General features: G+C 40.4%; 1 pseudogene; it reads right to left on the bottom strand.

Moving 5' to 3' along the window:
* The window catches only part of LOC128660590 (inter-alpha-trypsin inhibitor heavy chain H3-like), a 404,005-nt pseudogene that overhangs the window by 361,361 nt on the left and 16,467 nt on the right, over positions 1-26,177 (bottom strand).

The following is a 26,177-nucleotide window of genomic DNA, read 5'->3' as shown; positions in this document are numbered from 1 at the left end:
ACTAACGGCCAAACTGAGAGACTCAATCAGTGGCTTGAGCAATATCTACGTTGCTATTGCTCATATCATCAAAATAAATGGACTTCTTTTCTCTCTATGGCTGAATTTGCCTATAATAATACCATTAACAGCACTACAAATTACTCTCCCTTTTTCGCCAATTATGGTTTTAATCCAAGATTCACTATCCAAACGACCTCTACACATGACTCACCATCTGTTGATGTGCTAACACAAAACATAGCTGAAAATTTCCTACACTTACGAGATAACATCAAACATGCTCAGGCTTCTCAGAAGAAATTTTATGATTTACGTCGTAGAGCTTCTCCGAAATATTCTATAGGGGACTATGTTTGGTTATCTTCCAAAAACATTAAAATGCACTTACCAAGTAAAAAATTGGCTGGGTTGTTCCTTGGCCCATTCAGAATTCTACACATCATCAATGAAAATGCCGTCAGGCTTGATCTACCTGATTCTTTACCCATCCACCCAACTTTCCATGTATCATTATTGAAACCCTACTTGGGAGATAAGCCTGATGTACCTCTTCTACCCCCTTCTCCTATTCAATTGGGCACTGATGTCTATGAAGTTTATGATCTTTTGGACTCAAGATTTTATAATGGGGAATTACAGTATCTGGTCCGATGGAAAGGGTTCGCCCCAGAGGATGACACTTGGGAACCTCATGCACACATTAATGCTCCAAAGCTTATTGCTCGTTTCCATAGACGATATCCAAGTAGACCTAAATTCCAACCCGTGGTCGGCTTGCTTGAGGGGGGGGATCTGTAAGGATTCCAGTCCTGCTTTTACTTTTTGCCTCAACTCACCTTCCTCACCTGTACTTAAGGCATCACCCCCGCCCCAAACAAGTGCTTAGTTGTTGAGTATTGTTTGCTGAAACCAGTGCTCTGTTTCTTATAAGCTATATACTTATCAAAAGAAGATTTACTTCTACTACTTTAACATTTGGAATTACAAATACCAGCTGCAGTTTGGTCTCACAAAGGGACTAATAACAACTAGTCTCATTCATCCTGAAGATTGCTATTCCAAGAAGTATTAAGTTATTTCAACTCCACATCTCTACAGGAATTGCTATTTAATTTCCAACAGGAGGATTCTACCTACTACCGCTACGGTACTTGTATCAATTCTAATTTACCTTGGATGCCTTAAGTAACGGCTAATTACAAATTTCATGTTTTCTCTTGAACTTATGTAAATTGACTTTGTCTCTCAGATATTACTTTGTTTGCAACGTATGTTTTATTTAACTCTATGAACTTCCTTTGATACATTCTCATACCGGACAGTAACGGACTTTATGTGACGTCACACAGCTTCATTCATCTCAGCGTGCCATACAGCTCTTTACAACTCAGCGTGTCTCACAGCACCAATTGCAATCACTAGTCTGTGTTCAGATATCCACGCTGCAAGCATTACTCTGTGTGCTGTGTCTCGCAGCAGGTCACGCCCCTGTCAGCAGCTGCAGTCTGTGTGTCTCACATCTCTCATGCCTCAGTGCTTATTACAATGAACACTATCTCTCACATTTGGGTTTGAGCACAACTAATGTCAAAAGTTGTTATTAATAATAATACTTATTTTCAGCCTCTAAATATTTATATGGTATGACAATATTATATAACCATATAAAGACTTACTGCCATTACTTATAAAAATCACTCTGAATAAAACAGTCTATGCTGATATAATAGCCTGTACTTCAGTTGTGAAACAAATATAATTTATTTAGACTCTGCAGTTGTGATTAAATAGCCAAGGAACCTGATACTAATAATTTTATGTCTCTTGATTCAAAATGTGTTTTTTCATGTTAATGGATTAAGAAATTGAAGTTTTTTCATCTGTAGCGGTTTCAGAAGTTATAACAAAGTTGTACATTTTATGCAAATTTAACCATCTATTTCAAATCTGCCTGGAACATTTCTTACTTGTAATTTTCCAGCGGAGTCTCTATTGACATCATATGTAACAGTAAAATCTCCATCCAGCAAAGTAGTTTCACAATCTGGACATGAGCGCTGCTGGTCAATTGTTGGATTAAAGGAGATATGACCCTAGAAGTAAAAAACAATGCATTTATTTTTTATTAAGCATTCGAATGTATATTGATGTTTCATATAGCTATTTTAGAGATACTAATTGTTTTTTTCAACATTGATGAAAATTGCTTGTTATTTCAGAGCTGGACTGTCCTTTTTGATGGGGTTAGACTGATATACTACAGGAAAGTTCTCTTCAGTGATATTGAGCAAGATCCGCCCACAGTTGAGCTCCACTCTTTTGTATTTTAGTCTCCCTAAAGGTAATAGGGCAACCAGACATGGACCTCTTGCTGCATAAAAGGATATAGTTGCCCCTCCACTGACGAGACCCATATAGAAACCTATGTCTGGGGTTAGCTGAGAATTGCCTTTTTAACAAAGAGGGACCCATTTAGACAAATTAGGCATAATATTATCTTCATGCAATATTCTAATCTGAGTTTCCCTTAAAGCTGAGGGAAGAGTGGTCCTCTGAATCATCTGAAAGCTTATTTTTAACATCTTTACCGTCAAAGACCCATGAACAGTCTGATTCAACTTATCACTCAGTTTAAATTGGACTACATTTTATTCTATGTTAAGAAATGTATAGAAACATTATGAATAATCTTACATTTAAAAGCAAAATTTAAACGAGTTGAAAAGAAAAATTAGCCCAAATACCAGGGTTGTTTCGAATGAGCCCCCAAACATAAAGGTTGATCATAATCTATCGCACTTTTTATTTTGGTGCGATCACATTAACACATGTTTGGGTGTTTCTTAAACCCTGTTTTGCTGTTCCGATCAGCCAATAGAATGCAAGCTCAATCTGATTGGCTTATTGGATCAGCCAATCGGATTGAACTTGAATCTGATTGGCTGATTCAATCAGCCAATCAGATTTTTCCTACCTTAATTCCGATTGGCTGATAGAATCCTATCAGCCAATCGGAATTCGAGGGACGCCATCTTGGATGACGTCCCTTAAAGGAGCCTTCATTCGTCGGTAGTCCGTCGGGGAAGAAGGATGTTCCGCGTTGGCGGAATGAAGATGGATCCTGAAGAAGAAGATTGAAGACCCCGCTTGGAAGATGACATTGCCCGGATGGAAGACTTCTTCAGTGCAGATTGGATGATGACTTCATCGGATGGAAGACTTCTTCAGCGCCCCTTGGAGGATCACTTCTGCCGCTCCAGATCTCCTCTTCGGTTCCATCGGTGGGTCGGCTGGCTGAAGACAACTCAAGGTAGGATGATCTTCAGGGGGGTAGTGTTAGGTTTATTTAAGGGGGGTTTGGGTTAGATTAGGGGTATGTGGGTGGTGGGTTGTAATGTTGGTGGGGGGTATTGTATGTTTTTTTTTCCAGGCAAAAGAGCTGAATTTTTTGGGGCATGCCCCGCAAAAGGCCCTTTTAAGGGCTGGTAAGGTAAAATAGCTTTTCTATTTTAATTTTAGAATAGGGTAGGGCATTTTTTTTATTTTGGGGGGCTTTGTTATTTTATTAGAGGGCTTAGAGTAGGTGTAATTAGTTTAAAATTGTTGTAATATTTTTCTAATGTTTGTAAATATTTTTTTATTTTTTGTAACTTAGTTCTTTTTTATTTTTTGTACTTTAGTTAGTTTATTTAATTGTATTTATTTGTAGGTATTGTATGTAATTAATTTATTGATAGTGTAGTGTTAGGTTTAATTGTAGATAATTGTAGGTATTTTATTTAATTAATTTATTGATAGTGTAGTGTTAGGTTTAATTGTAACTTAGGTTAGGATTTATTTTACAGGTAATTTTGTAATTATTTTAACTAGGTAACTATTAAATAGTTAATAACTATTTAATAGCTATTGTACCTGGTTAAAATAAATACAAAGTTGCCTGTAAAATAAATATAAATCCTAAAATAATTTATATTGTAGCTATATTAGGGTTTATTTTACAGGTAAGTATTTAGTTTTAAATAGGATTAATTTATTTAATAAGAGTTAATTTATTTAGTTAGATTTAAATTATATTTAATTTAGGGGGTGTTAGTGTTAGGATTAGACTTAGCTTTAGGGGTTAATACATTTATTAGAGTAGCGGTGAGGTCCGGTCGGCATATTAGGGGTTAATACTTGAAGTTAGGTGTCGGCGATGTTAGGGAGGGCAGATTAGGGGTTAATAATATTTATTATAGGGTTATTGAGGCGGGAGTGGGGCGGATTAGGGGTTAATAACTTTATTATAGTAGCGGTGTCGGTCGGCAGATTAGGGGTTAATAATTGTAGGTAGGTGGCGGCGACGTTGGGGGCGGCAGATTAGGGGTTAATAAATATAATATAGGGGTCGGCGGTGTTAGGGGCAGCAGATTAGGGGTACATAGGGATAATGTAGGTGGCGGCGGTGTGCGGTCGGCAGATTAGGGGTTAAAAATTTTTAATAGAGTGGCGGCGATGTGGGGGGACCTCGGTTTAGGGGTACATAGGTAGTTTATGGGCGTTAGTGTACTTTAGAGCACAGTAGTCAAGAGCTTTATGAACCGGTGTTAGCCCAGAAAGCTCTTAACTACTGACTTTTTTCTGCGGCTGGAGTCTTGCTGTTAGAGTTCTAATGCTCACTTCAGCCAAGACTCTAAATACCGGCGTTAGAAAGATCCCATTGAAAAGATAGGATACACAAATGGCGTAGGGGGATCTGCGGTATGGAAAAGTCGCAGCTGAAAAGTGAGCGTTAGACCCTTACCTGACTGACTCTAAATTCCAGCGGTAGCCCAAAACCAGCGTTAGGAGCCTCTAACGCTGGTTTTGATGGCTTTCGCCAAACTCTAAATCTAGCCGCATGTTTTTGTGCTGCTGCTGATTTGTAGCACTAGCTACTAATTTGATTTTATTTAAGTTTAAGCTGCTGTCCAGCTGCCCTGGAGGTGTTTCCAATAGGTATTAGCAAACTCATTTTGTTAATAAATTTATTCTGAGCAACCCAGTAATGAATTTTGGATAAAACTAAAGAGATGTTTTTTGTTATTATTGATTTACTTTACATAAAGTACTCATAATAGTAGTGAATGTATTAACAAATGGTTCTTACTGTCTCTTGTTCTCAGTATTAAACTTACCTTATTTCCAGAAAAGGATTTTTGAATCACTGGCCATAAGTCATTTGTTGCAAATGTAGCATTTGCATCTAAAAACGTAATTCCTTGCGGCTCATATATATCAATGTCAATCTGAAATGGGAATTAAGACTATATAAATGATTGTTCTTTTTCTTTATTGTAACAATTATTTTTCTTTAAATGTATATAATTGACAAAGACATAATAGACTTCAATGACAAACATTGCATAATGTTTTCGAAATGATTAAAATATACCCTGATGTTCTTCCATATATACTAACATATGTTAAGTAGCGTATGATCAATGTAGCCTATTATGTAGAACATCCATGGGTGGTGACACCTTGGAGATAAAAATAATCATCTGTAAGAGCACAGATGCCCACCATGCAAATAACACAACAGCCTAGATTCCAATTAGAGTGCTATTGATTGCGTAGGGTGCGCTATCAATACCACAGGACCACACTAAGATTAGCACACAATCTGGTATTACTTAACCATGGTAAAACAGAATTACCAGATAATGTATAGTACGGCCGATGTCCCTTTAGTGTTTCCTATACTCTCAATGGATAGTGCTACCGTGCTAAACATCACTCATATTAAAGGTGTAAAGTTATGTGCTGCATTCACGTGCAAAGCATACCAGTGATAAAACATTTAGCATGATTTCAGACCTGAAGTAAAGTGTTAGGGCTAGAGTAAAAGTACAAAAGTATTACACATGTAAAATATATTTAAAAAAATTACACGTGCGCGCACACACACACACATACATATATATATATATATATATATATATATATATATATACAGTATATATATATATATATATATATATATATATATATATATATATATATATATATATATATATATATAAATGTAGTTAGAAACGCAAAGAAAAATAAGTATAAAGCCTATCACCTCCAAATTACAGAAAGACCTTACCGGCACATAATTGTAACAACAGTAATTATAGATAAATCAGTGCAACATATATAGGACTGAATTACAAGTGGTGCGCTATCTAACACTCGCTCGATTGGGCATATACCTGCCATTTTGGGCGTATATTAAAGACCATTCATATTACAAGTTGAAAGTAAATGGAACTGTAATCACATTTAACGTAGGTCAGGATAGTGCTTTTGAAAAGTTTTGGTTAAGTATTACGTGAGGGAAAAAAAAATTAACAAAATACATCAAAAATACATTGTACAGTACAGTAACACTCATATTAACATACTCTCTGATAATAATTTTTTAATAAAAATATTGAACACAAAAGTTATGTGCTCAAAGCACTGCAAAGTGCTTTTACATACGAAGACCAAGCTATTTTAGGGAGGGAGGATCTAATAGCGCGGTCTTGAGGCTCACGTGTATATATATATATATATATATATATATATATATATATATATATATATAAACTTCACAAAAGGAAGAGTCACTCACAGGTCTTAGTAAGCAAAAAGTACTTTTATTAGTTCATAGGTTCAGTCAACGTTTCGGTCCTCGCGGGGACCTTTGTCAAGACTGTTTTCTGATTTCACAGTGGCTGGCGATCAGTGGTGATCACCAGCCACTGTGAAAACAGAAAACAGTCTTGACAAAGGTCCCTGCGAGGACCGAAACTTTGACTGAACCTATGAACTAATAAAAGTACTTTTTGCTTACTAAGACCTGTGAGTGCCTCTTCCTTTTGAGAAGTTTCTACCTATTTACCATACAGTGCACCCAGGCGCATACCACTAACAGTGAGTGCTTGGATCCCAAAATCTTGTGTATATATATATATATATATATATATATATATATATATATACTAGTCCTAACCCTGTGTACACGAGCCATTTTTTCCAGTACAGCTGTTCCACTCCTTGCTCTCTCTCTATCCCCCCTCTCTTTTGCCCTTTCTCCCCTCTCTTTTGCTCTCTCTCTCCCCCTCTCTTCTGCTCTCTCTCTCCCCCTCTCTCTATTTTGCTCTGTCTCTCTCCCCTCTCTTTTGCTCTCTCTCCCCCCTCTCTTTTGCTCTTTCTCTCCCCCAATCTTTTCCTCCCTCTCTTTTGCGCTCTCTCTCCCCCTCTCTTTTGCGCTTTCCCCCTCTCTTTTGTGCTCTCTCTCTCCCCCCCTCTATTTTGCTCTCTTGCCCCCTCTCTTTTGCTGTCTCTCTTCCTCTCTTTTGCTCTCTTTATCACCCCTCTTTTGCTCTCTCTCTCCCCCTCTCTTTTGCTCTCTCTCTCTTCCCCCTCTCATTTGCTCTCTCTATTCCCCTCTTTTGCTCTCTCTCTCTCTCCCCTTTCTTTTGCTCTCTTCCCCCCTCTCTTTTGTTCTCTCTCTTCCCCTCTCTTTTGCACTCGCGCCCCTCTCTTTTGCGCTCTCTCTATCTCTCCCTCTCTTTTGCTCTCTCTCCCCCTCTCTTTTGCTCTCTCTCTCCGCCCTCTCTTATGCTCTCTCTCTCCCCCTCTCTTTTGCTCTCTCTCTCCCCCTCTCTTTTGTTCTCTATCTCCCCACTCTCATTCCCCCTATCTTTTGCGTTTTCTCTCCCCTCTCATTTGCACTCTCCCCCTCTCTTTTGCTCTCTCTCTCTCCCCCCTCTATTTTGCTTATTCTCTCCCCCTCTCTTTTCCTCCCTCTCTTTTGTGCTCTCTCTTCCCCTCTTTTGCGCTCTCCCCATCTCTTTTGTGCTCTCTCTCCCTCTCTCTTTTGCTCTCTCTCCCCCACTCTTTTGCTGTCTCTCTCACTCTCTTTTGCTTTCTCTCTCCCCCTTCTCTTTTGCTCTATTTCTTTCCCCCTCTCTTTTGCTCTCTCTATTCCCCCCCTCTTTTGCTCTCTCTCTCTCCCCTTTCTTTTGCTCTCTTTCCCTCCTCTCTTTTGCTGTCTCTCTCCCCCTCTCTTTTGTTCTTTATCTCCACCTCTATCTCTCCCCCTCTCTTATGCTGTATCTCTCCCCCTCTCTTTTGCTCTCTCTCTCCCCTCTCTTTTGCTTTCTCTCTCCCCTCTCTTTTGTGCTCTCTATCCCCCCTCTCTTCCCCCGCTCTCGTTCCCCCCATCTTTTGCACTTTCTCTCTCCTCTCTTTTGCGCTCTCCCCCTCTCTTTTGCTCTCTCTCTCCCCCTCTCTTTTGCTCTCTCTTCCCCTCTCTTTTGCTCTCTCTCTTCCCCTCTCTTTTGCACTCACCCCCTCGCTTTTGCGCTCTCTCTATCTCTCCCTCTCTTTTGCTCTTTCTCTCCCATCTCTTTTGTTCTCTCTCTCCCCGCTCTCGTTCCCCCTATCTTTTGCGCTTTCTCTCCCCTCTCATTTGCGCTCTCCCCCTCTCTTTTGCTCTCTCTCTCCCCCTCTCTTTTGCTTATTCTCTCCCCCACTCTTTTCCTCCCTCTCTTTTGCTCTCTCTCTTCCCCTCTTTTGCGCTCTCCCCCCTCTCTTTTGTGCTCTCTCTCTCCCCCTCTCATTTGCTCTCTCTCCCACACTCTTTTGCTGTCTCTCTCCCTCTCTTTTGCTTTCTCTCTCCCCCCTTTTGCTCTCTTTCTCTCCCCCTCTCTTTTGCTCTCTCTATCCCCCTCTTTTGATTTCTCTCTCCCCTTTCTTTTGCTCTCTTGCCCTCCTCTCTTTTGCTGTCTCTCTCCCCCTCTCTTTTGCTCTTTCTCTCCCCCTCTCTTTTGCTCTCTCTCTCCCCCTCTCTTATGCTCTCTCTCTCCCCCTCTCTTTTGCTCTCTCTCTCCCCTCTCTTTTGCTCTCTCTCTCCCCTCTCTTTTGTGCTCTCTCTCCCCCTCTCTTCCCCCACTCTCGTTCCCCCATCTTTTGCACTTTTGCTTTCCTCTCTTTTGTGCTCTCCCCCTCTCTTTTGTTCTCTCTCTCCCCCTCTCTTTTGCTCTCTCTTCCCTCTCTTTTACTCTCTAACAAAATACATCAAAAATACATTGTACAGTACAGTAACACTCATATTAACATACTCTCTGATAATAATTTTTTAATAAAAATATTGAACACAAAAGTTATGTGCTCAAAGCACTGCAAAGTGCTTTTACATACGAAGACCAAGCTATTTTAGGGAGGGAGGATCTAATAGCGCGGTCTTGAGGCTCACGTGTATATATATATATATATATATATATATATATAAACTTCTCAAAAGGAAGAGTCACTCACAGGTCTTAGTAAGCAAAAAGTACTTTTATTAGTTCATAGGTTCAGTCAACGTTTCGGTCCTCGCGGGGACCTTTGTCAAGACTGTTTTCTGATTTCACAGTGGCTGGCGATCAGTGGTGATCACCAGCCACTGTGAAAACAGAAAACAGTCTTGACAAAGGTCCCTGCGAGGACCGAAACTTTGACTGAACCTATGAACTAATAAAAGTACTTTTTGCTTACTAAGACCTGTGAGTGCCTCTTCCTTTTGAGAAGTTTCTACCTATTTACCATACAGTGCACCCAGGCGCATACCACTAACAGTGAGTGCTTGGATCCCAAAATCTTGTGTATATATATATATATATATATATATATATATATACTAGTCCTAACCCTGTGTACACGAGCCATTTTTTCCAGTACAGCTGTTCCACTCCTTGCTCTCTCTCTATCCCCCCTCTCTTTTGCCCTTTCTCCCCTCTCTTTTGCTCTCTCTCTCCCCCTCTCTTCTGCTCTCTCTCTCCCCCTCTCTCTATTTTGCTCTCTCTCTCTCCCCTCTCTTTTGCTCTCTCTCCCCCCTCTCTTTTGCTCTCTCTCTCCCCCAATCTTTTCCTCCCTCTCTTTTGCGCTCTCTCTCCCCCTCTCTTTTGCGCTTTCCCCCTCTCTTTTGTGCTCTCTCTCTCCCCCCCTCTATTTTGCTCTCTTGCCCCCTCTCTTTTGCTGTCTCTCTTCTTCTCTTTTGATCTCTTTATCACCCCTCTTTTGCTCTCTCTCTCCCCCTCTCTTTTGCTCTCTCTCTCTTCCCCCTCTCATTTGCTCTCTCTATTCCCCTCTTTTGCTCTCTCTCTCTCTCCCCTTTCTTTTGCTCTCTTCCCCCCTCTCTTTTGTTCTCTCTCTTCCCCTCTCTTTTGCACTCACGCCCCTCTCTTTTGCGCTCTCTCTATCTCTCCCTCTCTTTTGCTCTCTCTCCCCCTCTCTTTTGCTCTCTCTCTCCGCCCTCTCTTATGCTCTCTCTCTCCCCCTCTCTTTTGCTCTCTCTCTCCCCCTCTCTTTTGTTCTCTATCTCCCCACTCTCATTCCCCCTATCTTTTGCGTTTTCTCTCCCCTCTCATTTGCACTCTCCCCCTCTCTTTTGCTCTCTCTCTCTCCCCCCTCTATTTTGCTTATTCTCTCCCCCTCTCTTTTCCTCCCTCTCTTTTGTGCTCTCTCTTCCCCTCTTTTGCGCTCTCCCCATCTCTTTTGTGCTCTCTCTCCCTCTCTCTTTTGCTCTCTCTCCCCCACTCTTTTGCTGTCTCTCTCACTCTCTTTTGCTTTCTCTCTCCCCCTTCTCTTTTGCTCTATTTCTTTCCCCCTCTCTTTTGCTCTCTCTATTCCCCCCTCTTTTGCTCTCTCTCTCTCCCCTTTCTTTTGCTCTCTTTCCCTCCTCTCTTTTGCTGTCTCTCTCCCCCTCTCTTTTGTTCTTTATCTCCACCTCTATCTCTCCCCCTCTCTTATGCTGTATCTCTCCCCCTCTCTTTTGCTCTCTCTCTCCCCTCTCTTTTGCTTTCTCTCTCCCCTCTCTTTTGTGCTCTCTATCCCCCCTCTCTTCCCCCGCTCTCGTTCCCCCCATCTTTTGCACTTTCTCTCTCCTCTCTTTTGCGCTCTCCCCCTCTCTTTTGCTCTCTCTCTCCCCCTCTCTTTTGCTCTCTCTTCCCCTCTCTTTTGCTCTCTCTCTTCCCCTCTCTTTTGCACTCACCCCGTCGCTTTTGCGCTCTCTCTATCTCTCCCTCTCTTTTGCTCTTTCTCTCCCATCTCTTTTGTTCTCTCTCTCCCCGCTCTCGTTCCCCCTATCTTTTGCGCTTTCTCTCCCCTCTCATTTGCGCTCTCCCCCTCTCTTTTGCTCTCTCTCTCCCCCTCTCTTTTGCTTATTCTCTCCCCCACTCTTTTCCTCCCTCTCTTTTGCTCTCTCTCTTCCCCTCTTTTGCGCTCTCCCCCCCCTCTCTTTTGTGCTCTCTCTCTCCCCCTCTCATTTGCTCTCTCTCCCACACTCTTTTGCTGTCTCTCTCCCTCTCTTTTGCTTTCTCTCTCCCCCCTTTTGCTCTCTTTCTCTCCCCCTCTCTTTTGCTCTCTCTATCCCCCTCTTTTGATTTCTCTCTCCCCTTTCTTTTGCTCTCTTGCCCTCCTCTCTTTTGCTGTCTCTCTCCCCCTCTCTTTTGCTCTTTCTCTCCCCCTCTCTTTTGCTCTCTCTCTCCCCCTCTCTTATGCTCTCTCTCTCCCCCTCTCTTTTGCTCTCTCTCTCCCCTCTCTTTTGCTCTCTCTCTCCCCTCTCTTTTGTGCTCTCTCTCCCCCCTCTCTTCCCCCACTCTCGTTCCCCCATCTTTTGCACTTTTGCTTTCCTCTCTTTTGTGCTCTCCCCCTCTCTTTTGTTCTCTCTCTCCCCCTCTCTTTTGCTCTCTCTTCCCTCTCTTTTACTCTCTTTCTCTCCCCCTCTCTCCCCCTCTCTTTTTCACATTCTCTCTCTCCCTCTCTTTTACTCTCTCTCCCCTCTCTTTTGTGCTCTCTCCCCTCTCTTTTGTTCTCTCTCTCCTCCCTCTCTTTTGTGCTCTCTCTTCCACTCTCTTTTACTCTCTCCCCCCTCTCATTAGCACTCCCCCCTCTCTTTTGCTCTCTCTCCCCTCTCTTTTGCTGTCTCTCCCCCCTCTCTTTTGCTCTCTCTCTACCCCATCTTTGGCTCTCTCTATCCCCCCTCTTGTGTTCTCTCTCTAGCCCCTCTCTTTTGTTCTCTCTCCCCCCTCTCTTTTGCTCTCTCTCTCCCCCTCTCTTTTCCTCCCTCTCTTCTGCACTCTCCCCCTCTCTTTTCTGCTCCCCCCTCTCTTTTGCTCTCTCTCTCCCCCTGTCTTTTGCTCTCTCTCCACCTCTCTTTTGCTGTCTCTCTCCCTCTCTTTTGCTGTCTCTCTCCCTCTCTTTTGTTCTCTCTATCCCCCTCATTTGCTCTCTCTATCCCCCTCTTGTTCTCTCTCCCCCCTCTCTTTTGCTGTCTCCCCCTCTGTTTTGCTCTTTCTCTCTCCCTCTCTTTTGCTCTCTCTCCTCCTCTCTTATGCTCTCTCTCCTCCTCTCTTTTGCTCTCTCTCCCCTCTCTTTTGCTCTCACTCTTTCCCCCTCTCTTTTGCTCTCTCTCCCCCTCTCTTTTGCTTTCTCTCTCTCTCCCCTCTCTATTTCTTTCTCTCTCTCCCCCTCTCTTCCCCCCTCTCTTTTGCGCTCTCTCTCTGTCTCTCTCTCCCCTCTTTTGCACTCTCCCCTCTTTTTTGCTCTTTCTCCCCTCTCTCTTGCTCTTTCTCACCCCTTTCTCCCCCACTGTCTTTTGCTCTCTCTATCTCCCATCTTTTGCTCTCTCTCTCTCCCTTTTTTTTTGCTCTCCCTCCCCTCTCTCTTTTTCTGTCTCTATACCCCCTCTTTAGCTCTCTATCCCCTCTCTTTTGCTCTCTCTCGCCCCTCTCTTCTGCTCTCTTTATCCCCCTCTCTCTATTTTGCTCTCTCTCCCCTCTCTTTTGCTCTCCCCCCCCCTCTCTTTTGCTCTCTCTCTCCCCCAATCTTTTCCTCCCTCTCTTTTGTGCTCTCTCCCCCTCTCTTTTGTGCTCTCTCTCTCCCTCTCTTTTGCTGTCTCTCTCCCTCTCTTTTGCTCTCTTTATCACCCCTCTTTTGCTCTCTCTCTCCCCCTCTCTTTTGCTTGCTCTCTCTCTTCCCCCTCTCTTTTGCTCTCTCTCTCTCCCCTTTCTTTTGCTCTCTTTCCCCCTCTCTTTTGCTCTCTCTCTCTCCCCTCTCTTTTGCACTCTACCCCCTCTCTTTTGTGCTCTCTCTATCTCTCCCTCTTTTGCTCTCTCTCCCCCTCTCTTTTGCTCTCTCTCTCCCTCTCTCTTATGCTCTCTCTCTCCCCCTCTCTTTTACTCTCTCTCTCCCCTCTTTTTTGTTCTCTCTCTCCCCCTCTCGTTCCCCCTATCTTTTGCACTTTCTCTCCCCTCTCATTTGCGCTCTCCCCCTCTCTTTTGCTCTTTCCCCCCTCTTTTTTGCTTATTATCTCCCCTCTCTTTTCCTCCCTCTCTTTTGCTCTCTCCCTTCCCCTCTTTTTCACTCTCCCCCTCTCTTTTGCACTCTCTCCCCCACTCTTTAGCTGTCTCTCTCTCTCTTTTGCTTTCTCTCTCCCCCCTCTATTTTGCTCTCTTTCTCTCCCCCTCTCTTTTTTGCTCTCTCTATGCCCCCTCTTTTGCTCTCTCTCTCTCCCCTTTCTTTTGCTCTCTTTCCCTCCTCTCTTTTGCTGTCTCTCTCCCCCTCTCTTTTGCACTTTCTCTCCCCCTCTCTTTTGCTCTCTCTCTCCCCCTCTCTTATGCTCTCTCTCTCCCCCTTTCTTTTGCTCTCTTTCCCTCCTCTCTTTTGCTGTATCTCTCCCCCTCTCTTTTGCTCTTTCTCTCCCCCTCTCTTTTGCTCTCTCTCTCCCCCTCTCTTTTGCTCTCTCTCTCCCCCTCTCTTATGCTCTCTCTCTCCCCCTCGCTTTTGCTCTCTCTCCCCTCTCTTTTGCTCTCTCCCCTCTCTTTTGTGCTCTCTCTCCCCCCTCTCTTCCCCGCTCTCATTCCCCCATCTTTTGCACTTTCTCTCTCCTCTCTTTTGTGCTCTCCCCCTCTCTTTTGCTCTCTCTTGCCATTTCTCTCTTTTGCTCTCTCTTCCCTCTCTTTTACTTTCTATCTCTCCCCCTCTCTCCCCCTCTCTTTTTCACTCTCTCTCTCCCCTCTTTTGCGCTCTCCCCCTCTCTTTTGCTCTCTCTCCCCTCTCTTTTGCTCTCTCACTCTCCTTTCCCCCCGATCTTTTGCTGTCTCTCGCCCTCTCTTTTGCTCTCTCTCCCCTCTCTTTTGCTCTCTCTCCCCTCTCTTTTGTTCTCTCTCTCCTCCCTCTCTTTTGTGCTCTCTCTTCCCCTCTCTTTTACACTCTCCCCCCTCTCTTTAGTGCCCCCCCCCCTCTCTTTTGCTCTCTCTCCCCTCTCTTTTGTTGTCTCTCCCCCTCTCTTTTGCTCTCTCTCTCCCCCATCTTTAGCTCTCTCTATCCCCCCTCTTGTGCTCTCTCTCTTGCCCCTCTCTTTTGTTCTCTCTCTCTCCCCCCTCTCTTTTGCTCTCTCTCCCCCCTCTCTTTTCCTCCCTCGCTTTTTGCTCTCTCTTCTGCACTCTCCCCCCTCTCTTTTGCTCTCTATCCCCTCTCTTTTGCTCTCACTCTTTCCCCCCTCTCTTTTGATTTCTCTCTCTCCCCTCTCTATGTCTTTCTCTCTTTCCCCCTCTCTTTTGCGCTCTCTCTCTCTGTCTCTCTCTCCCCTCTTTTGCGCTCTCCCCCTCTTTTTTGCTCTCTCCCCTCTCTTTTGCTCTTTCTCACCCCTTTCTCCCCCCTCTCTTTTGCTCTCTCTATTTCCCCTCTTTTGCTCTCTCTATCTCCCCTTTTTTTGCTCTCCCTCCCCCCTCTCTTTTGCTGTCTCTATCCCCCCTCTTTTGCTCTCTCTCTCCCCCCTTTTGCTCTATCTCTCTCCCCTCTCTTTTGCTCTCTCTGTCTCCCCTCTCTTTTGCTCTCTCTCTCCCCCTCTCTTTAGCGCTCTCTGTCTCCCCCTCACTGTTGCTCTTATTTGCACTCTCCCCCCTCTCTTTTGCTCTCTCTCTTCCCTTTCTCCCCCTCTCTTTTGCTTTCTCTCTCCCTCTCTTTTGCTCTCTCTATCATCCCTCTTTTGCTCTCCCTCCCCCCTCTCTTTTGCTCTCTCTATCCCCCCTCTTTTGCTCTCTCTATCCCGCCTCTTTTTCTGTTGCTCTCCTTCTATACCCCCCTCTTTTGAGCTCTCTCACGCCGCCCACTCGGCCCTACCCACGTCACACCCTGCCCCGCCCATGTCGCATTCGGCCCCATCCAGCCCTGACCGTATCATGCCCAGCCCCATCCAGCCCTGCCCGCGTCACTCCTGGCCCCGCCCATGCGATGCCCCCCTCACACCCGGTCAGCACTCGCAGATGCTAGGTCATCCTGTTGAAGGCCAGGTATGTTTGTCCTTATGCAGTCTCTACTGTGCATGACAGCTTTTGACAAACACCCTTGGCCTTTTATATTATAGTATATATATATATATATATATATATATATATATATATATATATATATATATATATATATATACAGTACTGTGCAAACGTCTTAGGCCACCATTACATTTGTTGTTGTAGCAAAGTTTTAATGACCATCCATATTTATTTTTCAGTCTCTTTATTAAGATACAAACAGAAAATACAGGAAATATGTACAACAAATATAAAAAAAAACACAATTGGCATAACAAAATGGCTTCTTCAGGCAACAGTCAGTATTCAGTGTGACCTCACTTGGCACTAAGCACATCTTGAACTCTTTTGGGGAGACTGTGCTGAAGTAATCTTCTGGTAAATTATACGAGTCTTCTTTCAACACTTCCCAAATTTCTCCTTTAGATTTTTGTTTTCTTTTATTCCTTTCTCTGTCCTGGTGATCCAATACTGCCTCTATAATATTTAGGTCTGGACTCCATGACTGTCAGTGTTTTATCAGCTGTTTTTCTCTCCAAATATGATTACAGTGCATTAGCAGTGTGCTTGGGATCATTATCATGCTGAAAAATAAAACAATTCCCAATCAGGTGCTTTCCAGAAGGAATGGCATGATGAATTAAAACCTGTCTGTAAATATCACCAACACCACTGGCAGAAATGCAGCCCTTAACCAGGACAGTCCCTCCACCATGTTTCCCTGAAAGCCGCAAGCACTCATTCTTCCATCTCTTTTCAACGTTTCTTCTCACTTATTTTTGACTATTGGACCCAAACATTTCAAATGTGGATTCTTCACTCCATAATACTTTTTTACACTAATCTTCATTCCAGTCTTTGTGAGCTTTAGCAAATCTTAGCCTTTTCACCATGTTCTCCTTCTTAAAAATTGATTTATTGGCTGCTACCCTTCCACAAAGACCATTCCTGATTAAGCTTCTTCAGACTGTAGAAGGGTAAACTTGGCATCCCAATGAAGCTGCCAGATGCTGAGCCAGAAGGAACTCTGAGAAACTTTTCATCAGATTTTGAAAGTTTCCTTCATTCCAGTCCTTTTTTTATCCTTGATCCTTCCTGATTCTTCAGATTTCTTTGTACCAGCTTGAATACCACATCTTGAGTATCCAGTTTGTTTGCTGATTTCCCTATGAGTATGATTTTATGTCTGTCAAATTCTGTGAACTTTGACTATTTGAATAGAATGTTGTGATTGAAAGTTGGTCTTCCAAGCTTCCAATGAATTAAACTCATACCACATGTGTATGTAATGCTTAAGCATGTCTTGCACAACCCTGGTGTAATAGACCCTTTTCACAGCAGTCATTTTAACATTAAATAGTAGGACAAATACAGGTGTTAGCAATTACATTAATAAGAGATCCGTTCAATTTAGGTTTACGAGAGCCAGGTTCCTGCTTTTGCTCAAGTGTAAGGGGAGGTCACACTAAATACTTTTTTTTTAAACTGCATACTAATATCCTGTATTTTCTGGTTGTATTCTAATAAAGACACTGAGAAATAATTATATATAGTCATTATACCATTGCTAAAACTACTAAACTAATGGTAGCCTAATATATATATATATATATATATATATAATATATTGCAATAAATGTTTAAAAAGGGTTTTAAAGGGATATGGTTTATGTCAATGGGTTTATTAAAAATAAATAAAAAAAATAGTAAAGAATAGTAAGAACATATACATGTCTAAAGCTATATGTATATGTACTGTATATATATGTGTATATATATATATATATATATATATATACTGTATATATATATATATATATGTGTGTGTGTGTGTGTGTGTGTGTGTGTGTGTGTGTGTGTGTGTGTGTGTGTGTGTACAAATGTATTTACAGGTATACCTCACTCATACAGCGGGTTAGGGACCGGATACCCGCTGTAAAGTGAAAACCGCCTTAAAGTGAAACAAGACAGTTTGAGCTTTCTTTTCACTTGCCAGTGTGTTTAAACACTTGAAAACATGTTTGAACTAACATATATTAGGGGTTTAATAGTGCTATGTTTAGTTTAACACTAGCATAGCATAGTGTTCAATTAGTATTTAATAAATACTTTACCTGTAAAATAATGACAATTACTGTAGTAAAATTTGCAAGACTATAACACTAAGACACAGATTGCACTGTAATACTGTAAACAGAGTGAACTGCGGATAACAAAATGGTGCCAGTCACTTTTCTCGCAATCTCACGAAGATCACAGCACTGTTTCAAAATCCTCGGAGGTTGAACTTCAGCTCCATAAAGCAATGTACATATATATATACATATATAAACACATAAAAACATATGTACACATATATATAGTGCATTGGAGCACTTTGCAGTTAAGTAGAGGAAAACACATTAAAGCAAATATATGCAATATTCATATTTTAAAAAAAGTGTTATACTGTGTATTTACTGTAAATATTTCACATTCCAATGTTCTGCACATAGGAATATGTTCTATGTATTTATAAATAGATATTCCTATATTTATCTGTATATATCATGTATATATATTATATATATATATATATATATATATATATATATATATATATATATATATATATATATATATATATATATATATAAATAAAAAACAGCAATTTAAAATATGGGGAGGCAAAAAGTAAGTTTAAAATCCTCCACTAAATCCAGAATGTAAAGAAAATAACTCATTGTGTAAACCATTTACAAATCTAGACAAGTCAGGAGACTTGATTTTCACACAGAAACTCTCTGTTTACACTATCCAATGCAGCAAAGGATTCTGGGTGAGATATGCAAATGAGGTTCACAATGACTCACTTTTTTACTTCTAGCCTGCTTTTTAAGGCAGACTTCCCTTTATGCCATAGAATCGCCGCATTACAAAGCTTCTAAGCTTATCTAGGGGTAGTACAGTGATTCAGACCAATCCTAGGACAGCTGTTTCGTGGTTATTGCCACTGATCAACTGGGAGTAGGTTAAATCACTGCTTGATAAAGTTGTTTTCTGAGGGGAAATACAACAGCAATTTAAAATATGGGGAGGCAAAAAGTGAGTTTAAAATCCTCCACTAAATCCAAAATGTAAAGAAAATAACTCATTGTGTAAACCATTTACAAATCTAGACATGTCAGAAGACTTGCTTTTCACACAGAAACTCTCTGATTACACTATCCAATGCAGCAAAGGATTCTGAGTGAGATATGAAAATGAGGTTCACAATGACTCACTTTTTTACTTCTAGTCTGCTTCTTAAGGCAGACTTCCCTTTATGCCATAGAATCGCCACATTACACAGCTTCTAAGCTTAGCTAGGGGTAGTACAGTGATTAAGACCAATCCCAGGACAGCTGTTTTGTGGTTATTGCCACTCATCAGCTGGGAGTAGGTTAAATCACTGCTTGATAAAGTTGTTTTCTGAGGGGAAATACAACAGCAATTTAAAATATGGGGAGGCGAAAAGTGAGTTTAAAATCCTCCACTAAATCCAAAATTTAAAGAAAATAACTCATTGTGTAAACCATTTACAAATCTAGACAAGTCAGAAGACTTGCTTTTCACACAGAAACTCTCTGATTACACTGTATCCAATGCAGCAAAGGATTCTGAGTGAGATATGAAAATGAGGTTCACAATGACTCACTTTTTTACTTCTAGCCTGCTTTTTAAGGCAGACTTCCCTTTATGCCATAGAATCGCCGCATTACACAGCTTCTAAGCTTAGTTAGGGGTAGTACAGTGATTCAGACCAATCCCAGGACAGCTGTTTTGTGGTTATTGCCACTCATCAGCTTCGGAGTAGGTTAAATCACTGCTTGATAAAGTTGTTTTCTGGGGGGGGGGAATACAACAGCAATTTAAAATATTGCTGTTGTATTTCCCCCCAGAAAACAACTTACTTCTAGTGCAGTAAATGCTCGAGCGGGAGTGTTAAATAGAGCTCCACTTGTAATCTGGCCAATATCAGCAGAAGAATAATAGCACTATTGATTTAACTTGAGCAGTGTTAGTGCTCAATAGTCCTATTAGTTTTACACTCTCTGTATTCTAGGAAAAAATTGTAATGGAGGAAGCACAAGATAATATGACTTGAAAATATTACTTTACATTAAACACAAACATAGCACAATATAGTGTTTAAGAAAAATAAATCAGTTACCTTGAATTTATTGACAAGTGTCTTTGGCTTCACCTTAATAAACATTTCATATTTTCCTAGGTTGCGCTTCAACAGTTCTTCATAGACCAATTCAAATGTCACTTTGCTCTCTGATGCCACATTGACTGACACCGTAAATTTCTCTGTCTTCCTACCAGAGGCCCTAGAAACAGAATATGGTGCATGAATCCCACCACCACTAGGCAATATATAAGAATTACATAAATATTTTAAGAACCATTTAACTGTCCTAATAGCACATAGTATAAAAACAGTTAGTAATTGTAATCCGTAATGTTTTTAGAAAATCTAATTAGAACAACGGTATTGAAGTTAAATTAGTTGCTCTTGTGTTAAATTTTAGTATAAAGATTGTAGTCTATGTAAAATATTAGCCAGCTATGAGTACGGCGCACTGCCGAAACGCGTAAGCTGTGTTATTGAGGATCTTGGTTATTTCATTTGCTGCTATATGATTTTATAAAATATGGAATAACATTTTGAAGTTTTAATCGCTATTGCTCCTCCTTTGTTCTTTTTTCCTACAATATGTAAAATATTAGGCAGATAGAAAGCCTCTGTAAAAGGACGACAGTATATAATTAGATCTTCTATTCTGTAATTTTTTAAATAGCAAGAAGGTTGTGTATCTCTCTATTTTAACTGAACATAAAATTTACATTTTTATCATTCTCTCAACATGCTGTCTTCAATTTTGTGAAACACAAGGCAAGATCTATCCACATAATGTCTTCTAGAGTATTTTACTGATAGGTCTACTGATTTATTTCTGTTGAATCTTAACTGGTGGTGCAGACTTGATACCGCTATTGAATGCTCTCTATTGTCTAAGAGATTTAAGTTACAACCAGCACTTTGTCATGCCAGTTTACCACTGGCTCTAATATAGCAACACATCCTTGTTTATCTCCTCTTCTCTTGTAAACAGAATATCCACTGAAATAATGTTACTAAATAGCTATTACAGTAGTTGTTTTTCAGTATTTTTTTAATTAATTGTTCCTGCCAGAAAGTTATTTTTTTTATCATATGTGTTTTTAAAGGTACAGTCAAGTCCAAAAGAAACTTTCATGATAAAATAGGGCATGTCATGTTAAACAACAATTCACTTTTATCACCAATTTTGCTTTGTTCTCTTGGTATTTTTAGTTAAAAGCTAAACCTAGAAGACCTTAAAGGCCGCCTCTAATCTGACAGTTTTTCACCACAAGATGGCATTAGTTCATGTGTTTCATATAGATAACAGTGAGCTCATGCACGTGAAGTTACCTAGGAGTGAGCACTGATTAGCTAAACTGCAAGTCTGTCAAAAGAACTGAAATAAGTGGGCAGTTTGCAGAGGCATAGATACACGGTAATTACAGAGGTAAAACGTGTATTATTATAACTGTGTTGGTTATGCAAAACTGGGGAATGGGTAATAAAGGGATTATCTATCTTTTTAAACAACAAAAATTCTGGTGTTGACTTTCCCTTTAAGTTGTCTTAGGCCAGGAGTGGGTGTCTAAACACCCCTAATCTGCCCCCCTTACACCACCGCCACCTACATTATACTTATTAACCCCTAATCTGCCCCCCCTACACCGCCGCCACCTACCTACATTTATTAACCCCTATTCTGCCCCCCCAACGTCACCGCCACTATATTAAATTTATTAACCCCTAAACCTAAGTCTAACCCTAACCCTAACACCCCCTAACTTAAATATAATTTAAATAAATCTAAATAAATATTACTATCATTAAATAAATTATTCCTATTTAAAACTAAATACTTACCTGTAAAATAAACCCTAAGCTAGCTACAATATAACTAATAGTTACATTGTATCTAGCTTACGGTTTATTTTTATTTTACAGGCAAGTTTGTATTTATTTTAACTAGGTAGAATAGTTACTAAATAGTTATAAACACAAATATACCTGGAAAATAAAACCGAACCTAAGTTACAATTACACCTAACACTACACCATAATTAAATAAATTCCCTAAACTAAATACAATTAAATACAATTAAAAACAATTATCTAAAGTACAAAAAAAACAAACACTAAATTACAGAAAATAATAAACAAATTACAAGATTTTTAAACTAATTACACCTAATCTAATCCCCCTAACAAAATAAAAAAGCACCCCCAAAATAAAAAAAGCCCTACCCTACACTAAATTACAAATAGCCCTTAAAAGGGCCTTTTGCGGGGCATTGCCCCAAAGTAATCACCTCTTTTACATGTAAAAAAAAATTACAACCCCCCCCAACATTAAAACCCACCACCCACACAATCAATCCTACTCTAAAACCCACCCAATCCCCCCTTAAAAAAACCTAACCCTAACCCCTTGAAGATCACCCTACCTTGAGAAATCTTCACCCAACCGGGCCAAAGTCCTCAACGAAGCCGGCAGAAGTGGTCCTCCAGACAGGCAGAAGTGGTCCTCCAGATGGGCAGAAGTCTTCATCCAGGCGGTATCTTCTATCTTCATCCATCCGGCGCAGAGCGGGTCCATCTTCAAGACATCCGACGTGGAGCATCCTCTTCATCTGGAGTCTTCTTGAACAATGACGGTTCCTTTAAGTGACGTCATCCATCGCTATTAGTTATATTGTAGCTATCTTAGGGTTTATTTTACAGGTAAGTATTTAGTTTTAAATAGGAATAATTTATTTAATGATAGTAATATTTATTTAGATTTATTTAAATTATATTTAAGTTAGGGGGTGTTAGGGTTAGGGTTAGACTTAGGTTTAGGGGTTAATAAATTTATTATAGTGTCGGCGACGTTGGGGGCGGCAGATTAGGGGTTAATAAATGTAGGTAGGTGGCGGCGGTGTAGGGGGAACAGATTAGGGGTTAATAAGTATAATGTAGATGGCGGCGGTGTAGGGGGCGGAAGATTAGGGGTTAATAAGTATAATGTAGGTAGCGGTGGGATCCGGGAGCAGCGGATTAGGGGTTAAACACTTTATTTAGTTGCGGCGGATTCCGGGAGCGGCGGTTTAGGGTTAATACATTTATTAGAGTTGCGGCAGGGTCCGGGAGCAGTGGTTTAGGGGTTAATTAATTTATTAGAGTTGCGGCGGGGTCCGGGAGCGGCGGTTTAGGGGTTAATACATTTATTAGAGTTGCAGCGGAGTCCGGGAGTGGTGGTTTAGGGGGTAAACAGTATAGTATAGTGTGGGTATTTAGTGACAGGGTACCAAGAAAGCTGTAAAAAAGCCGAAGAGCAGCGAGATCGATGACTGTTAGTTAACAACAGTCCGCTGCTCATCGCACCGTACTTGGTGCGCGGCTTTTTGACAGCTTTTATGATAATTTTGGAGAACGTATTCAGGTCCGCGGCAGCGATGTTAGGCGATCTTAGGCGAGCGTATTGGTGCCGTCGAATGCAGCACATTTGACGGCTTGATAAATAGATGCCTTTACCTCTTCTAGACAGCAGCAGCAGTTTTTTTTTTTCTTATAGAGTATTACTCTTTTATTAAAAATAACCAAAAAAAAACTGATACATTAATCAAGTTAACCAATTAGTTCTGTAAATGAGCTGGCTCAATGTGAAAGCTCATAGTTATTACATTTATTAGAGTTGCGGCAGGGTCCGGGAGCAGTGGTTTAGGGGTTAATTCATTTATTAGAGTTGCGGCGGGGTCTGGGAGTGGCGGTTTAGGGGTTAATTCATTTATTAGAGTTGCGGCGGGGTCTGGGAGCGGCGGTTTAGGGGTTAATACATTTATTAGAGTTGCAGCGGAATTATTTTTTTTAGAATTATTTTTTTTAAATAGATTAACATCTGATGATGAAAATGAAGAAGAAGAGGATCTGTGGCTACTGGTCAGAAAAGGCAAATAAATTAAGATTCTTCAATCGGACATATTGATAAGGGAACTTTATAGGAAGGGTTATATTTAGCGATAAGTACTTGCAATGAAAGAAGGTTATGATGAAGAGAGGACTTAAACAATAGGTGGGTAAGGTGTGTAGGTGTTTACAGTGGGTAAATTGCATAGGGGATGGTATTTGTACACAAGGAATCTTTTGAGTGTTGGTGGAATTGCATTAGAACAGTATCATATTTAGGGTTTATTATGCTGTTTCAGGGTTACAGATTAAAATGATTGTGTTGGTTACATTTTGTAACACAATAGTAGACTAATATTTTAGGCCTTCTTCAGTCCTTTATGAAAAATGTTTCACAGATGTCCTATTGGCAGGCTATAAACAGGAAAAAATATGTACTTCTGGACCAAAAGTATGAGTGTGTGTTTCACCTTTGGAACATATGAATACGTTAAGAAATCTTCCACTTTAAACTGGTCAATATAAGAGAATGCTGAAAATACATACAATACATAGCAATAATAATCTAAACTATTATCCTTTTTTAAATATTCACCCATTGTCATAAAAGTGGTTAATCTTACTTGACAAGTCCAGCTGTCTGTCCGCGTGATACTGCTTTTTGATACTGTTGTTTAGCAACTTCCTTTTCCTTAATTACTCCTTCATATGTTACGCCATCTATTGTCCTGTATTACATAGACACATGAAACACATTATGTGGTTTTCTAATGCAATATTACCAAAATGAATAATCTAAGTCCATTGTTTTTATCACTTTCCATACTTTCATAATAAAATTAGTGGTAATATCTAGAGGTTATTTTTGAGTTACTTTTTAACAAGGTACAGAGTTTTAATTACTCAAACTACATTTACTGCTTCTTTTTTAGTTATATTGGTTGAGCTAGAAGCAGAAACAGAGGAATAGGTGGCTGAAAATGTATAATACTTCTAGATGATTGCGTACAAGTATAAAAATAAGGTAGGGACAGACCAGTGCCTCTTCCTATAAAAAATGCTAACTCCCACAGAAGACTCATAAAGAGTCTCTTCTTCTTCGATAATACATCATGACTTAATACTATTATGTGTGCTGAGAGAGAAGCACAGTTTCAGCCCTGCTTTTGTCACACTACATTTGTAGTGTAATTTTCACATTAGATATGTGATAACCAGATGGTCATACTTATTTTAAAGTGAAGGTCAATTTTGATGAATTAGTGCCCGGTTTTTAATAATCCTATTAAAAACAAGGGCACTTTAATTCATCAAAATTGACATTTCACTCGTTTTCTTCAAAAATTTACCTTTTAATCCTGGCAACCGCTCCAGCACTTCCTCCGTCCGGTCGCGAGCCGTCTTTTCAGGTCCAAAATGACGAATCCCGCTTCCTCCAATCACAGCTTTTGCATCAGGCCAAGATTCCCCCGGGTGGGGGAGCCGTGATTGGAAGAAGCCGGATTCGTCATTTCTGATGTCTGCAGAGGCTTCCGACAGCCGGGGGAATCGCTGGAGCGGCTGCCAGGATTAAAAGGTACGTTTTTGAAGAAATCGAGTGAAATGTCAATTTTGATGAATTAAAGTTCTCTTGTTTTTAATATGATTATTAAAAACCGGGCACTAATTCATCAAAATTCACATTCACTTTAAAGATGAGATTCTTTTCTTTCTGTTAAAAAATGTCTTGTCATGTAAGAAGGACAGTTCTCACTCTACATAACCAATCAGTCTCTAGACATATGTTTAAATAATTATCTTACGTTGCTTGAAGGCACCTATAATGATTGTGTTTTTCTTCATATTATAATTAAATGATAGTTTCAACTCACTATATGATAAATCACATTTTCAACATATGAAAAATTTGAAACTCAACCTTCTTGCATAATGTTCTCCTCCACTGTATAAACACACACAAGATAAAATGACTTACATGCTAAAGTTTGTGATGAAAGCTGTTTTGGGCAGATCCACATCAAAGAATACTTCTTGTGATTTGTTGGCTCGATTAACAGCTCTGCTTGTAATAACATTGTGTGCAAAGCGAGATGTCACTTTACTGTCAATATTTACACTGTAGATCTCTATTTTACCACCAGGCTGGAAGACATAAGAGAGGTTCAAAAACAAGTCTATGTTGTTTTTATAATATACATTTAAAATACATTTTTTAACAAATTACAATGATTTAGCCATAAAGTGCACATTTAAAATATTAAGGGCTAGATTATAAGTGGTGTCCTAAATATTTTTTTAATTTGCACACAAAAACTGCTGAACTGAAGAATTTTACTTGGTCGGTTTGTTTGCATGCGAGGGAAACCCAATGGGTTAACTTCTTCTCCACATAAACTTGAAAGAGATGGTATACACCAATTTTCATATAACTGCATGTAATAGACACTACTATTAAGAAGAATATGCACAGATACTGATCTAAAAATCCAGTATAAAACCTTTTAAAAACTTACTTAGAAGCTCCCAGTTTAGCACTGCTGATGAGGTAGCCTGGGACACCCACTGAAAGGGGCTGGGTAAACAAAAAGAGCAGACACTCCCCACCTCCCCCCTTTCCTGCATATGAAAAGACAGACAACATAAACAGGAGGCAGCATTAGTTAGTAAACATATGTATACATCCGGCACTGTGAGACTTGGTTAGGGGTCTGAAAATATATATACACTACCGGTCAAGTTTTAGAACACATACATTTTTTCAGTTTTTATTTAAATTTACGGTTAAATGTCTCAATGTACTCTGAAAA

This window comes from Bombina bombina, chromosome 5 (assembly GCF_027579735.1).
Source record: "Bombina bombina isolate aBomBom1 chromosome 5, aBomBom1.pri, whole genome shotgun sequence".
Classification (NCBI taxonomy): Eukaryota; Metazoa; Chordata; class Amphibia; order Anura; family Bombinatoridae; genus Bombina; species Bombina bombina.
This window is presented reverse-complemented; position numbering and strand designations above follow the sequence as displayed.